The following is a 15393-nucleotide window of genomic DNA, read 5'->3' on the forward strand; positions in this document are numbered from 1 at the left end:
AGGAAAGAACATTGTTATTGCCCCTTATGCTCTGACTGGGGACCAAATAATGATGTCTGGGCCATTCACCAGAGATTAGGGGGGTGGACTGGAGGAGCAGGGTCTTTTCAGTGGGCCCTTCTCAGCTCCTATTACGGAATCTCCTACCCGAGACATTCCCCATTTCGTTTTCAGAAAATGTGTCTCTTGTTTGCTGATGGCTGCTGAAATTATTTTGATTGGTACCAAAATTATTTTTATTGTCTATGTTTTTGTTTGTTTTGCTTTTTCTGTATTGTTAAATTATTAAACTGTCATGCTCAGAAGGAATGAAAGATAGATGATTGCTAGCTAAAAGTTGTAATTTGCTGTGAACATCCCAAATAAGAGTGGAGTGTGGCAAGACATTTAGGAGAAGACTGCATATTGTCCATAAGATGGAGGAAGTGTCTTGAGGGGAAATGGTAAACCTACCCTATTTACTTCTTTCTTACAGATCATTTCCTTCTCATGCACCAATAGCTTCCCAATAAAGTGAAATCATTCTTTCTGTCATGTCCCGCTGCCACCTCCCGTCTCCCAGGGGTTGCCAGAGCAACTGCACCCAGCAGCTGATTCAGCTCTGGCTGAAGAGGCTGAAGAAACAGGGGATTCTGACAGGGACGCTGGGGAGGGCTGCACCAGTCAGCCGGGCCCCGCATATGAGAGATCATGGACACTGCCACAGCAGGAGTCTGAATCAGATTCAGATGGATCACCCGAGCGACTCAGACGAAGCTGTAGGCTGGGGTGGGCAGAACGCCAAAGAAGCCAGAGGCTGCAGGCACACTGCCCGGGTCCAGCTGGGTTAGCTCCGGGGGGAGGATGGGTGAGTATTCCCCAGGTGCAGCTAATTAGCTGGGCTGCATTTAGGAAGACAGAAGCGACTCTTCAGGCGTGGAAGCAGTCTATGCTACTACCCCCCACCCTGGACGGGCTCTGCTCCTGTGAACGTCTGATTGATCGCTGGGTCAACTGACCCCTGGCTTCGCTCTTCAATCCGGCATTGGTAAAGTGAACTGGCTTTGTTTGACTATCGGATTCTCTGGACCTTGACCTTTGGACTGCTTGACTATTCTTTGCCTTCCTCTGCTCTGTACTTGTTTAACTCCCGGTGACTCAGACTGAACTCTGACTCTGCTCCGGCTGGGCTTGCCGCCCAGGCTTCTCCCAGACAGCTGCTACTGGGCGTGGCCGGCTAGGCCAGCATACTTTCCCAGCAAAGGGATGTCTCCAGGAAGATGATTTCAAAGATGGCATCAGGGCTTCCCTATTTCTTGCTGCCAAATTACATGTAGATTTCCTGCACTTCATCCTGCACGGTATGGACAAATTGAGACCTGATGTTCTTTTTACAGTTAAAAACTATATGAGCTGAAAGATGCGGGATGTGCAATTTGGCTTAGATAAATCCTAAAAAAAAACCCCAGAAATGTTGATTCAGGTTTTTTCTGGGCTTATCCAAGCCAAATCACAATCCCCATTAGTTTAAATGGGCTGAATCTGGTTCATTTGGCTGACTGAAAAACCTCCTGAAGATTAACTGTTTGGTGGGGTCTTTAAATGTCTCCCTACCAGACCGATCTGAAGCTGCAGAGACTACGCTTTCCACATCCTCAGAAGGATCTGCTGGGGAGAAAGACCCTGCCAAACAGCTGATCCTGAGCTGATCAGCTGTTTGGTGGGATCTTAAACTGTCTTTCCAGAAGACCCGGTCAGATGCTGCATCAGCTCTTTGTAGAATCACTAGTTTGTCAAGCTCCAGTGAAACCAAGCCAGTTATTTGGGTGATTTGGGTATAACCAAATTTGGTATGAATCAAAATTGTACTGATGTTGTTTGTGCGTGCATCCCTAGATGCTGTGCTGCATACCACAGGATACTCTTGAAACCACCATCAGAAGTTAGGCCAATTACTCCCACAAAGAGAATAAAAATGACCTTAAAAGTGTTGTCCCCCCATGCATCTGCCTCTTTTGCTGTGACCTAGTTTTTACCACTCTCCCTGGGGAACAGAGGATAATATCAGAGTTGCCTCTACCAAGTGTGCTAGAGAGACATACAAGTGCTCTAACTAGAGTAATCATGTTTTCTTCTCTGGCCAAAGGAATCATACTTCTAAGTATGTACTCAAATCCTCCCCTGCAGCTCTCCTAGGTGCGTATACATTCCAGGGGTGATGAGGCCCCCTTTCCCCACCCACCCTGCAAGGAAGAGCTGATGTCAGGTGGCACAGCTGCCTAAGTGAGCGTTGGCTGGATGCTTCCACCTCTGCCCCTTCATGATTGGCGAAGGTTAACAGAGCTGCTGTGGACTCCGAGGCAACTGCTACCCTCTCTGCACTTTGATGAGCACTCTTTTAAAGACGCTTTCCCCTTTTTGTCAAAACCCTGTTGGATTTGCCATCATCAATGTCATTCTGTTTGATTTGATTTTAATGTGATTCTGTTTGATGTGATTCCTCGCCTCTATGATGGGTACCATGTCACAATGTTTGTTGTATCGTTCAGTCCCCTTTTGTTTAGAGTAAGCCAGTAGCCATTCAGTTCTGGGATCCTACACGTAACTCACACACACACCCCCCCCAGTCAGTTCCCTTGCCCCCTTGCTGGGACCCCTTACCTCTCACACCCCTTTTGTAACTCACATCCCCCCAGGCCAGCCCGGCACTTGGGCTGCTTGTATCACCCCCCCCCCTTACGATCTATTCCACCAGCCCCTCCTGTCACTGTGCCAGCCGTTTGCCTCTCAAGGAAAAGGGTTACCTTGTGGGGTGGGGGGGGGGATGGGGCTGACACTCCAAAAAGCAATATAAGGCCTGAGCTGGGGGCCCCTCCCCAGTTCAAGCAAAGAGTGGGTTTGTTGCTACTTCAGTGCTACCTCATAAACAAGTCTGATTTTACAGTCACAAGTCTTGTTAGTGTCTGCAGAGGGCAATCCTCACACTTCGGCTGACCAGGCATATTTTATATATTTATTTCCCTCTACTTCAGTTATATCCTGCCTTTCTTTCCAACTGCTTGCATAGTTCTGTCATCCATGTAACCTTCCCACCTCCCTCATGAGATCGGTTAGGAGGAGAGTATGAAACTGGCCAAAGGACTGAGCTTCCATGGTAAGGAAGGGCTCTTTCATATTCTCATTTTCATCGCTTCTGTGTCTCCTTTTGGATTTCCCTTTCCACATGTGTTTGTGTCTTCTCGTTTCTAAATCTGGCTTAAATCTATAGGTTTTTATGCCAGATGTGCAGTGATGTCAGATGAAACTGGCCACTAGAAGGAGAAATAGAAGCAGAAAAGTTAAAAAAAAAAACCCCACCCAACCCAATAGGGATGCACCAGCAATGAAACTGAGCATGCAGAAGAGCCCTGGGTCTCCCAGCGTGACACGAACCACAACGCCACACTGGCTCTTGCTGACTAGCAGCACTGATGGCTCCTCAGTCTCAGGAATCTGTGTCTTATGGTGCTTAGAACAACTGCAACCTGAAAATGGGGGAAATCTCCACTGTTATCATTATCATGATGATCACACCTCAGTGAGAAAGGGGCTGTGGGAATCTAGTAAACACATAAAACCCATGAGCCTCAGGGGAAGACGGTACATGAATATAACAACCAAAGAACCAAACACGCTTCTCTCTTTTTCAAACTGACAAAATGGGACACCCTTCTTTCTCTTTCATCAAAGATTTGGGGAGGCAAAAGATGATTTGACAGAAAACTGTCTTGCTCTAAGCTGCTTCAGGCACACTGAGGAGAACCACCATACTCCCTGTGGTGATTCTACTAAAGAAGGAGGAGGGAAGATCTGCCCTGCTGAAAACTGAGCCTTGGGGTGTGGCCCAGCAGGCTAAATCTGCCCAACACCCACCCACCCTCCAAAATTAAGTAAACTATGAGTTTTATATGTGCCCCCAAGCCATGTCCACAAACAACCATATATATTTGATGAACTTCCTGTACTTGTGAGGGGCCCAGCTGTACCAGCTGCACCATTGCAAAGCAGAAGGGATGTTTATCGAACAATAATCCAAGAGACGTATGATGTTGCTGCGAGACTTGAGTGGCTGCTTCCATCATCCCACGCCAGATTCCGCATGTGCACATATTGCTGCAGGAAAATATCAATATTCAGGACATGCTGTCCCACTGTCCCACTGACATTCTTGGTCTGTCACGCTTCTCTTCTCAAACACGACAAAATTCAATATCTTTTCCCATTCATAATACTGTTTTGTAACACAGGCATGTATGAAGAGCCTTCTAGCAAGAGCCACCAATTCTGGCTATTTAACACAGGTCTGTGGGAGAAGGAAATAGCAAGGAGCCTAAAATAACAATAAGGGGGTGTGTCTAAACTATTCCGTTCAGTGATCACAGAGTGATGAGAAAGCTCAGTAAACGCCATGGTGGGAAGCAGAGAGAGTCAGCAGGGTGGTCAGCAGAGAAGAAAATGACAAAAACCTGAGAGAGGATCGGAAAAATATAATAAACTGCTATATGCAATCTGTCACTTAAATCTACCTTCGTTCCCCAGACAGCTAATGCAGCAACCATCATTTTAAAAAGATGCCATAGGAGATCTGGGAAATTACAGACTTGTTGGTCTAAGAGTGATACCTGTTAAGTTGGATGAATCCATTATTAAAGACAGAATTAGTAGGCATGTTGATGAACAAATACCATTGAGGAAGAATCAGCATGGGTTCCGTCAGGGAAGGTCTCGCTAACCTTTTAGAGCTGAGGTTCTCAACCAATGCCACTCTGCGACCCCTACAGCAGGGGTGGTGGTGGCATGCATGCACACATGTGCACGTGCATGTGGCAGGGCACAAGCACGCACACCACTGTCGCTCCTGCTGTAGGGGTCGTGGAGAGGTGGCGGCAGCGGCAACGGCCAGAGCTTACCGAGGCAGTGCAGAGAAGGCCAGCATCACAGGAGTGGTGGCCAGAGTGGCAGTGGCGGCATGGCGCTGGCCTCCTCCACGCTGCCTCGGTGAGCTCTGAGGTGGCGCAGAGGAGGCCAGCATCATGCTGAACGGCCCCTCAAGGAGTTGCGACTCCTGGGGTGAGAACCGCTGTTCTTTGAGGTGGTGAACAAACACGTGGGCAACTGTTGATGTTAGTTACCTAGAAAGCCTTTGATAAAGTTCCTCATCAAAAGCTCCTAAGTAAATTAGAGTCAGTAGATTATATCAGTCCCCCTTCAAGGATCGCTGCCTTGTTGTGGCAAGGGGGCTTGCGTAGTTCAGTGAAGCTATGAGCTATGCCGTGCAGGGCCACCCAAGACGGACAGGTCATAGCTGAGAGCTCTGACAAAAGGTGATCCACTGGAGAAGGAAATGGCAAACCACTCCAGTATCTTTGCCATGAAAACTCTATGGACAGTTCCAATAGGCATAACGATATGACGCTGGAAGATGAGCCCCTCAGGTCGGAAGGTGTCCAATATGCTACTGGGGATGAGCAGACGGCTAGTACGAGTAGCGCCAGAATGAATGAAGCGGCTGGGCCAAAGCCGAAAGGACGCTCAGTTGTGGAAGTAACTGGTGGCGAAAAGACAGTCCGATGCTGTAAAGATTTGTATTCCATAGGAACCTGGAACGTCAGATCCATGAATCAAGGCAAGCTGGACGTGGTTAAACAAGAAATGAGAAGACTGAACATCGACATTTTAGGAATCAGTGAACTAAAATGGACAGGAATGGGTGAATTTAATTCAGATGACCATCAGGTATACTACTGTGGACAAGAATCTCGCAGAAGAAATGGAGTAGCCTTCATAATCAATAAGAGAGTAGGAAAAGCAGTCTTGGGATACAATCCCCAAAATGACAGAATGATCTCAGTTCGAATCCAAGGCAAACCATTCAACATCACAGTGATCCAGGTCTACGCCCCAACCACTGCTGCTGAAGAGGATGAAGTTGATCAGTTCTATGAAGCCCTACAACACCTTCTAGAAGCAACGCCCAAAAATGATGTGCTTATCATCATGGGGGATTGGAATGCTAAAGTAGGAAGCCAAAAGATAACCGGGATAACAGGCAAGTTTGGCCTTGGAGTACAAAATGAAGCAGGGCACAGGCTGGTAGAATTTTGTCAAGAGAATACAATGGTCATAGCAAACACTCTTTTCCAGCAACCCAAGAGACGACTCTACACATGGACATCACCAGACGGTCAACACAGAAATCAGATTGACTATGTGCTCTGCAGCCAAAGATGGAAAAGTTCTATCCAGTCAATAAAAACAAGACCAGGAGCTGATTGTGGTTCAGATCATGAGCTTCTTGTTGCAAAATTTAGGCTTAAATTGAAGAAAGTCGGGAAAAGCACTAGGCCACTCAGGTATGAACTAAATCATATCCCCGACGAATACACAGTGGAGGTGACAAATAGATTTAAGGAATTAGATCTGATAGACAGAGTGCCTGAAGAACTATGGACGGAGGTTCGCAACATTGTACAAGAGGTAGCAACTAAAACCATCCCAAAGAAAAAGAAATGCAAGAAATCAAAATGGCTGTCTGAGGAAGCTTTACAAATAGCTAAGGAGAGAAGGGAAGTGAAAGGCAAGGGAAAAAGAGAAAGATACACCCAATTGAATGCAGAATTCCAGAGAAAAGCTAGAAGAGATAAGAATGCCTTCTTAAATGAACAGTGCAAACAAATAGAAGAAAACAATAGAATGGGGAGGACCAGAGATCTTTTCAAGAAAATTGGAGATATGAAGAGAACGTTTCATGCAAAGGTGGGTATGATAAGGGACCAAAATGGTAGGGACCTCACAGAAGCAGAAGAGATTAAACAAAGGTGGCAAAATTATACAGAAGAACTATACAAGAGCGAGCTTAACATCCCTGATGACCACAATGGGGTAGTTACTGACCTGGAGCCAGACATCCTGGAATGTGAAGTCAAATGGGCCTTAGGAAGTCTGAGCAACAATAAAGCTAGTGGTAGTGACAGCATTCCAGTTGAACTATTCAAAATCTTAAAGGACGATGCAGTAAAATTGCTACACTCAATATGCCAGCAAATTTGGAAAACGCAACAATGGCCACAGGATTGGAAAAGGTCAGTTTACATTCCAATCCCAAAGAAGGGCAATGCCAAAGAATGTTCAAACTACCGCACTATTGCACTAATTTCTCATGCTAGCAAAGTTATGCTCAAAATCCTACAAGCTAGGCTCCAGCAATATGTGGACCGAGAACTTCCAGAAGTACAGGCAGGATTTCGAAGAGGCAGAGGAACTAGAGATCAAATTGCCAACATACGCTGGATCATGGAGAAAGCTAGGGAGTACCAGAAGAACGTCTACTTCTGCTTCATTGACTATGCTAAAGCCTTTGATTGTGTGGAGCACAACAAATTGTGGCAAGTTCTTAAAGAGATGGGAATACCAGAGCATCTTATTTGTCTCTTGAGAAATTTATATGCAGGTCAAGAAGCAACAGTGAGAACTGAACATGGAATCACTGACTGGTTCAAAATTGAGAAAGGAGTTCGGCAAGGCTGTATACTGTCGCCTTGCCTATTTAACTTGTATGCAGAGCACATCATGAGAAATGCGGGATTAGAGGAGTCACAAATTGGGATCAAGATTGCAGGGAGAAATATCAACAACCTCAGATATGCAGATGATACCACTCTAATGGCAGAAAGTGAAGAGGAACTAAAGAGCCTGTTGATGCGGGTGAAGGAGGAGAGTGCAAAAGTTGGCTTGAAACTCAACATCAAGAAAACAAAGATCATGGCATCCGGCCCTCTCAATTCCTGGCAAATAGAAGGGGAAGAAATGGAGATAGTGACAGATTTTATTTTCCTGGGCTCCAAGATCACTGCAGATGGGGACTGCAGCAAAGAAATTAAAAGACGCTTGCTCCTGGGGAGGAAAGCTATGGCAAATCTAGAGAGCATCCTAAAAAGCAGAGACATCACCCTGCCAACAAAAGTGCGTTTAGTCAAGGCTATGGTCTTCCCAGTTGCAATGTATGGCTGCGAAAGTTGGACCATAAGGAAGGCCGAGCGTCAAAGAATTGAGGCTTTTGAACTCTGGTGCTGGAGAAGACTCTTGCGAGTCCCTTGGACTGCAAGGCGAACAAACCGGTCAGTCCTAGAGGAGATCAGCCCTGACTGCTCTTTAGAAGGCCAGATCCTGAAGATGAAACTCAAATATTTTGGCCACCTCATGAGAAGGAAGGACTCCCTGGAGAAGAGCCTAATGCTGGGAGCAATCGAGGGCAAAAGAAGAAGGGGACGACAGAGAATGAGGTGGCTGGATGGAGTCACTGAAGCAGTAGGTGCAAGCTTAAATGGACTCCGGGGAATGGTAGAGGACAGGAAGGCCTGGAGGATCATTGTCCATGGGGTCGCGATGGGTCGGACACGACTTCGCACATAACAACAACAAGATTATATCAGTAGATTATATTTCCCTAGTACTTGCACTGCCTAGACATTACAATGGACCTCCAGGACACTCATCCCATCAGCTGCAGTGAGTGTGACATGATTGCCTTCCTCCCAGAAGACAAGATGGACTACAGCTGCCCCAAGTGTAAGCTGGTAAGGCTTTAGGAGGAAAAGATTAGGGGATTAGAAAACAGAATTATTACTCTGACCCAAAGGACAGTGTCTGGGTGGCAGGTTAACGTGGATAGAGAGGTTGTCGGGAGGCATTTAGCTGCACTGGATGAGTTCAAATCCCCTGGTCCGGATGAAATGCACCCGAGAGTACTCAAAGAACTTTCCAGAGAACTTGCACAGCCCTTGTCCATCATCTTCGGAACCTCTTTAAGGACTGGAGATGTCCCGGAGGACTGGAAGAGAGCAAATGTTATTCCGATCTTCAAAAAAGGGAGGAAGGATGACCCGGGAAACTACAGACCAGTGAGTCTGACCTCTGTTGTGGGGAAGATAATGGAGCAGATATTAAAGGGAGCGATCTGCAAACATCTGGAGGACAATTTGGTGATCCAAGGAAGTCAGCATGGATTTGTCTCCAACAGGTCCTGCCAGACCAACCTGGTTTCCTTTTTTGACCAAGTAACAGGTTTGCTGGATCGGGGAAATTCGGTTGATTACTTGGATTTTAGTAAAGCTTTTGACAAGGTGCCCCATGATGTTCTGATGGATAAATTGAAGGACTGCAATCTGGATATTCAGATAGTCAGGTGGATAGGGAATTGGTTAGAGAACCGCACTCAAAGAGTTGTTGTCAATGGTGTTTCATCAGACTGGAGAGAGGTGAGTAGCAGGGTACCTCAGGGCTCGGTGCTTGGCTCGGTACTTTTTAACATATTTATTAATGATCTAGATGAGGGGGTGGAGGGACTACTCATCAAGTTTGCAGATGACACCAAATTGGGAGGACTGGCAAATACTCCGGAAGATAGAGACAGAGTTCAACGAGATCTGAACACAATGGAAAAATGGGCAAATGAGAACAAGATGCAATTTAATAAAGATAAGTGTAAAGTTCTGCATCTGGGTCAGAAAAATGAAAAGCATGCCTACTGGATGGGGGATACGCTTCCAGGTAGCACTGTGTGTGAACGAGACCTTGGGGTACTTGTAGATTGTAAACTAAACATGAGCAGGCAGTGTGATGCAGTGGTAAAAAAGGCAAATGCCATTTTGGGCTGTATCAACAGAGCCATCACATCAAAATCACAAGATGTCATAGTCCCATTGTATACGGCACTGGTCAGACCACACCTGGAGTACTGTGTGCAGTTCTGGAGGCCTCACTTCAAGAAGGACTTAGATAAAATTGAAAGGGTACAGAGGAGAGCGACGAAGATGATCTGGGGCCAAGGGACCAAGCCCTATGAAGATAGGTTGAGGGACTTGGGAATGTTCAGCCTGGAGAAAAGGAGGTTGAGAGGGGACATGATAGCCCTCTTTAAGTATTTGAAAGGTTGTCACTTGGAGGAGGGCAGGATGCTGTTTCTGTTGGCTGCAGAGGAGAGGACACGCAGTAATGGGTTTAAACTACAAGTACAACGATATAGGCTAGATATCAGGGGAAAAATTTCACAGAGTAGTTCATCAGTGGAATAGGCTGCCTAAGGAGGTGGTGAGCTCCCCCTCACTGGCAGTCTTCAAGCAAAGGTTGGATACACACTTTTCTTGGATGCTTTAGGATGCTTTGGGCAGATCCTGCGTTGAGCAGGGGGTTGGACTAGATGGCCTGTATGCCCCCTTCCAACTCTATGATTCTGTGATTTATCTCCTTTCATCAGCTCTAAATAATACTGCAGTTCAAAGCAAGCTCACCAAATGCTTACTCCAACCCCTCCTGTAGAGATCTCAGAAACACTTAGAATACATACAGCAAAAACATGGCAGGGTGCAGATAGCATGGATGACAAAGTACCATAGTTTCAGTTGAGTCATTTTAGCTTCTAGGGAGATTTCAGACTTGATTTGATACAGCACCCCTTGATCTGTCTTTTTGCCGGTCCACAAAACTCTCCTCCAATACCACATTTCAAATTAAATGTTTGCCAGCGGCTTCCTTCCTGGGGGGGGGGGATTGTTGAGCATCTTGAAAAGCAAGAGCAGGTAATTAGGAGGAAGTATTGGGAAAAGTTCACCAAGCACAGGTGTGGACAGGAATACATATCCTCTGCAGCAAAGAGACTGATGGCAGGAAGCTAGGGAGCTACACTGAGGTTTAAATGGAGGGCAAACTGCTCCTGTATCTGAATGTCAGGTCCCCCAGGGGAGGGGCAGCATTAGAAAACCAGCGATTAATGAACTCTGTATGGACTCATTAAAGGAACCTGGACAGGAATACTCAGATGGTTTAGACACATCCTGAACCTTGATTAAGCAGGGCTTGTAACAACACGAAACACCAATCATCCAAGCCTGTATCCTTATCCAAGCTGCGTGCCGAAGTTGCAGACAAGACCTTTCCAGTCATGCAAGTAACACGTTTGACGTAATGTACAATTCCTGGGTTGCTGAAATCCTTGTGATTCAGATCTCAGGAACAAATTTAAAAGGAGCAGGTTTAAGATAGGCGATGTGGGGGGGGGGGGTGAGAGAAGAGGGGGGGAGTACAGTGATAATTGCCTCCAAGTGTGATGCACCATCCATTTGGGTGCAGCTACATGTGTAATGGCTGAGTTTGACACTCCAAGGAAGCCACTGGCAGAGAGCCCAAAACTTCAGAGAAATGAATATGGGCTGTGTATTGCCTCGGTTGATTTATTGCCGCACAATGGTTGCACTAAATTAGAATCAAAGTACAATTTGTTAGAAGATATGTCCACCGCTTTGCGGCAAAGCTTGCTTTGCCCTTGAGAGCGACCTTTGTAATAAAAGTCCTCCTTAGACTTCTATTGCAGAGAAATAAGGCTTATTTTTCAAACAGATAAAATTACCAAAACTTTCAACGGATTCAGCAAGATACCGAAAGCTCTGCTCCACGGAGGAGCCCTGGAACAAGGTGCCGGCAGTGGGGAGCCTCCCAGCGACGGCAGCAGGCAGCGGTTCCTTCTGAGAGTGCTGCAGCCGTCTTCAGGGGGAGCCCCCCCCCCCCACACACACACACACACACGTTCTCTGAACTGTCTCGGCCGCTGCTTTCCATCTGGCGGTGCCAAGCCCCATTTGACGGAAGCACGACCAGCCACAGTGGCCGCAGGTGAGCAGGGGAGTGGGTGAGCTGAGTCAGGGCGCTAAGAAGACTGGGAGGCTCTTCTTCACGGGCGGCTGTAGCAGCTGTCAGAACAGTGGCGTCTCCCCCAAGGGCCCTCGCGTGTTCTCATCCACGGCACTAATCCACAGTGAAGTGAAACCAGGCTGCTTCCAAGTGCGTAGAAAACACCCGAAACAGCAGGCTAGGTTGAAACAGCAGGCTAGGCCGTGCACCCCCCCCCCCCACACACACACACACACACAGTGAGGCGCTGGCTGCGGCGGCCCAGAGCGGCCGATTCGGACACCGCTGCGCACAACCCTAGTTGAAATCCCAAACAATGCCCTACTGAGCAGAGCGAAGTCCTTCAGAGGCTATCTGAGTAAATGGGCTTCAAGGGGCCTGAATCAGCTTAGGACGGTTCTGGGTAACAGGGCTTCTGAATGTCCAGTCCCCAACCAGGATCCTTACTTTGCCCCCCAGGCATCAAGAATCAGGAGATCTATAACCATTACAGGACAAAGGCATTCATTGCCTTATCGCTCTAAAGAAAAATGGGTGTGTATATATAAACCAATCTCCCTGAACGGGCAAGATGTGGGCTGAGACCAGCCTGGTGGAGAATTAAACCCCCCAATGGATGTCCTGTGGGAGATCCTTGGCTTGACGAAGCCTGATACAGCCACTGGAGCCACTAGGCATACCTGCCTCCCCCTCCCATAATAGAGATTAGGGAGGCCAGCCTCCAAGTGGGACCTGGGGATCCCCCAGAATTACAGGCCAGCTCCAGACTACAGGGATCAGGTCCCCTGGGGAAAATGGGCTCTGTGACCGCACGGAGTTCCCTGTCCTCTCCAGGCTCCAACCCCCAAGCTCCAGAAGTTCCCCGGTCTGGAGTTGGCTGGGGGGACCTGGCAACCTTATGTGAGATGGAGAGCAAGGTATAAATATAGTTCCTCCCCCCTTCCTTTCCGCTTCTCAGCCAAACACACGGAAGGCTTAATGGCCAATTATGATCCAGCTCCACAAATTGAAAACTTGATAGAGGATCTAGCCAGCAAAAAATACACCAGGGCTGAATCTGCACGGACCTTTTATTCCAGTCCCAGGTCAATTCAGTCCCTGCCATCTCCACTGAATTTCCATTTTGATTTTGTCCAATTTAAATTTTCATTCTGCAACAAGCATGATTGATCCGGAGTGACCCTACCATTCACTGCGATATCCTGGATTAGATATAACCCTCAATATCTGAAAAATCAGCATGAGTAACCATGCAGCTGTCTGCTTTCCCTGAAATAACTTGCTGCCGAGCCTCCAATGCTGTAGAAAAGCCCTGATTGGCCAAAGCATCACTTCAAAGGGTTCCTTGTTCCTTAAGGTCCTACCTGCTGCAGCTGATCATGGGCTGGATCCAGTCAGTCCCCCCCCCCATTCAATTTCACCTAATTTCCTGCCACACTATGGCCTCTACTCCATGTGGCTTTTGTGCCTGTGGATCCCGTGACTTGCAGTGGCCAGAGGGGACACGCCCTTTTTTCTCTCCTTCCCCTGCAGGAAAGCTGGTTGGAGTCAACACAAAGTAATGGACAGGAGCATCTTCTGGAAAAACATATCAGACGTTCCTGCTGAAAAGGCTCATCCCCCATGGGCAGTTGTATGTACGATATTTTCATTGTTTCCATCAATCATTGCATTTTATACACTGGCTTGGAGATGCCTTCTTCATCAGTGGGTTCTGTTTGGTGCTTTTTCCTTGCTGTTTTTGCTCCATGCTTGCTTGTCAGAGTCAAACATTTGGGATGTTTTGAACAAGTGAGGAAGATGTGAGCCACTCACTCCACAGACCTCCCCGCCCCCATGAGAGACACCGTTCTTGCACGGAGAGAGGCAAATAGAGATATGAGACGCTGGTGAGAATGAAGAAGATTAGGGTTTTATGCTCCACCTTTCTCTGCCCTATGGAGTATCAAAGCTGTTGACAATCGCCCTTCTCTTTCTCTCCCCACAACAGGCACCTCACAAGATAGGTGCAACAGAGAGTTCTAAGGGAACTGTCACTGGCCCAAGGTCACCCAGCAGGAGGAGGAGTGGGAATCAAACCCGGTTCTGCAGACGAGAGTCGCCCTCTCTTATCCACTACACCACCCTGGCTCTCACACTGGGTCAAACACTGGGACCTGACAGGGCATGGAAAAACAGGGGAACACTTTATCCCCTGCCATGCAGTGGCCACTCTAGAAGCTGCTGTTCGGGATAACTTAAGGCTACAAGGGAGGCATCCATATTAAAATGAAACTGGCCCATGTGGCTTTATGGGGTGCTAAGCCCTCCTGCCTCCACCCACCTTGTACTGGAAACATCTGCCTTCTGACCCAGATCAGGGACCACCTGTCAGCCAGACTAGGAGAGGAATGTCAAAATCCAACAAGTACAGGAGGGCAATTGGGAGAGCAGCGTTTCCCCCTCTCCAGTTTATCTCATTAATATATTGATGTCCCGAGACGTCTCACAGTGAATACGAATACAAATCGGTACCAGGCCAAATGCAGTGGGTTGGATCCTAATTACTGCCACTGAAGGGAGCAACAACCTTTCCCACATTCTCTCATCAGTCCTCTGTGACCCCCCTCCCAAGTCAGTCCCACTGATGATTGGAAATGTCCCTGTTAGTTACATATTCCCTGAGTCTCTGTCTCTGTCTCTCTCTCAAATATCACCTTCCTATTAATTTTAACAACTATTTGTATTGACAAATGAGGTAATTTAGGGTATATTCTGATTAGTACTGTTGTTTTAAATTGTATTTTAGCATTTTTATATGCATTCTTAAATAAAATAGTGTTTTGTGGATCTGAATTATGTTCATGGTTATATTTTAATTCCTTACAGCCCTTTTGGTTGACCCTTTTTAGGCAGGGTTGTTTTTTTCTCGCCCCCCCCCCCTTGGCCACACATCTGTCACATACCTTCAAATGAGTGTGCATGGGTCACAGGCATGTCACTCCCCACCCACCCACAGCTTAATCCTTCCAGAGCATCATGTGAATGACCCTATAATTAAACCTGTTTAAAGCTGTTTAAAGGCATCCAGCACTCTGATTCCACACGCCTTCCATTTCCAAGGATACTGCAAAACGCCAGTCGCATCAGATACAGCCAATTTCCCCCAAATCAGCAACTGCACCTGCCATTTACGCTTCATGTGGACCCTTGTTTATTCTCCTCCAAATTAACATTTAAATGCAGCAATGGTTCCTTTTCTACCTGGAAGGTGTTCCCTCCTGCCTTGTCGTTCCTACAAATAATACAATCTGTCTTGGCTGTATTGATCCAGAATCCATTCTTTTTTAATAACAGCTCCTGCCAATGAGGGGGCACCTGCAATTCCTGTATCTCTTCTCTGTGTGCTGTAACGCCATCTGTAAATATCACACTCTCTGATGCATTTGTTTAGATCCACAAGGCCAGGCCATTCATCATGGGGAAGACCAGACATGGTGTTCGCTCTGATCCCTTATGGACTCCAAGTTGATTTGAGAATATCCTGAACTTACTGCACTGGGGTGCGGAATACAAATGAACTATTATGCTGCGCATTGTGGCTCCTCATAGTATAATGTACTCACTCGCACTGTTTAATGTTCGTGTGTGTGTGGGGAAATCCTGGATTAATTTTCTTGATCTGAACAACATTTAAAGCAGCGGTTCTCA

The 15393-nt window shown here is 47.0% G+C and overlaps 2 protein-coding genes across 10 annotated transcripts in view; one reads left to right on the forward strand and one right to left on the reverse strand.

Annotated features, from left to right (window-relative positions):
* Positions 1 to 15393, reverse strand: part of CDH18 (cadherin 18) — a 902365-nt gene that overhangs the window by 617768 nt on the left and 269204 nt on the right. The gene's annotated exons all lie outside the window — the stretch shown is intronic.
* LOC143845193 (uncharacterized) overlaps positions 11375 to 15393 on the forward strand; it is an 86265-nt gene continuing 82246 nt past the window's right edge. For both annotated transcript variants that reach the window (XM_077353391.1, XM_077353392.1), the window contains exons 1-2: positions 11375 to 11685; positions 13237 to 13336. The gene's annotated coding sequence lies outside the window, so the exon portion shown is untranslated. The remainder of the gene's footprint in view (positions 11686 to 13236; positions 13337 to 15393) is intronic.

The sequence above is a fragment of the Paroedura picta genome, chromosome 9, assembly GCF_049243985.1.
Source record: "Paroedura picta isolate Pp20150507F chromosome 9, Ppicta_v3.0, whole genome shotgun sequence".
NCBI classification, from domain to species: domain Eukaryota; kingdom Metazoa; phylum Chordata; class Lepidosauria; order Squamata; family Gekkonidae; genus Paroedura; species Paroedura picta.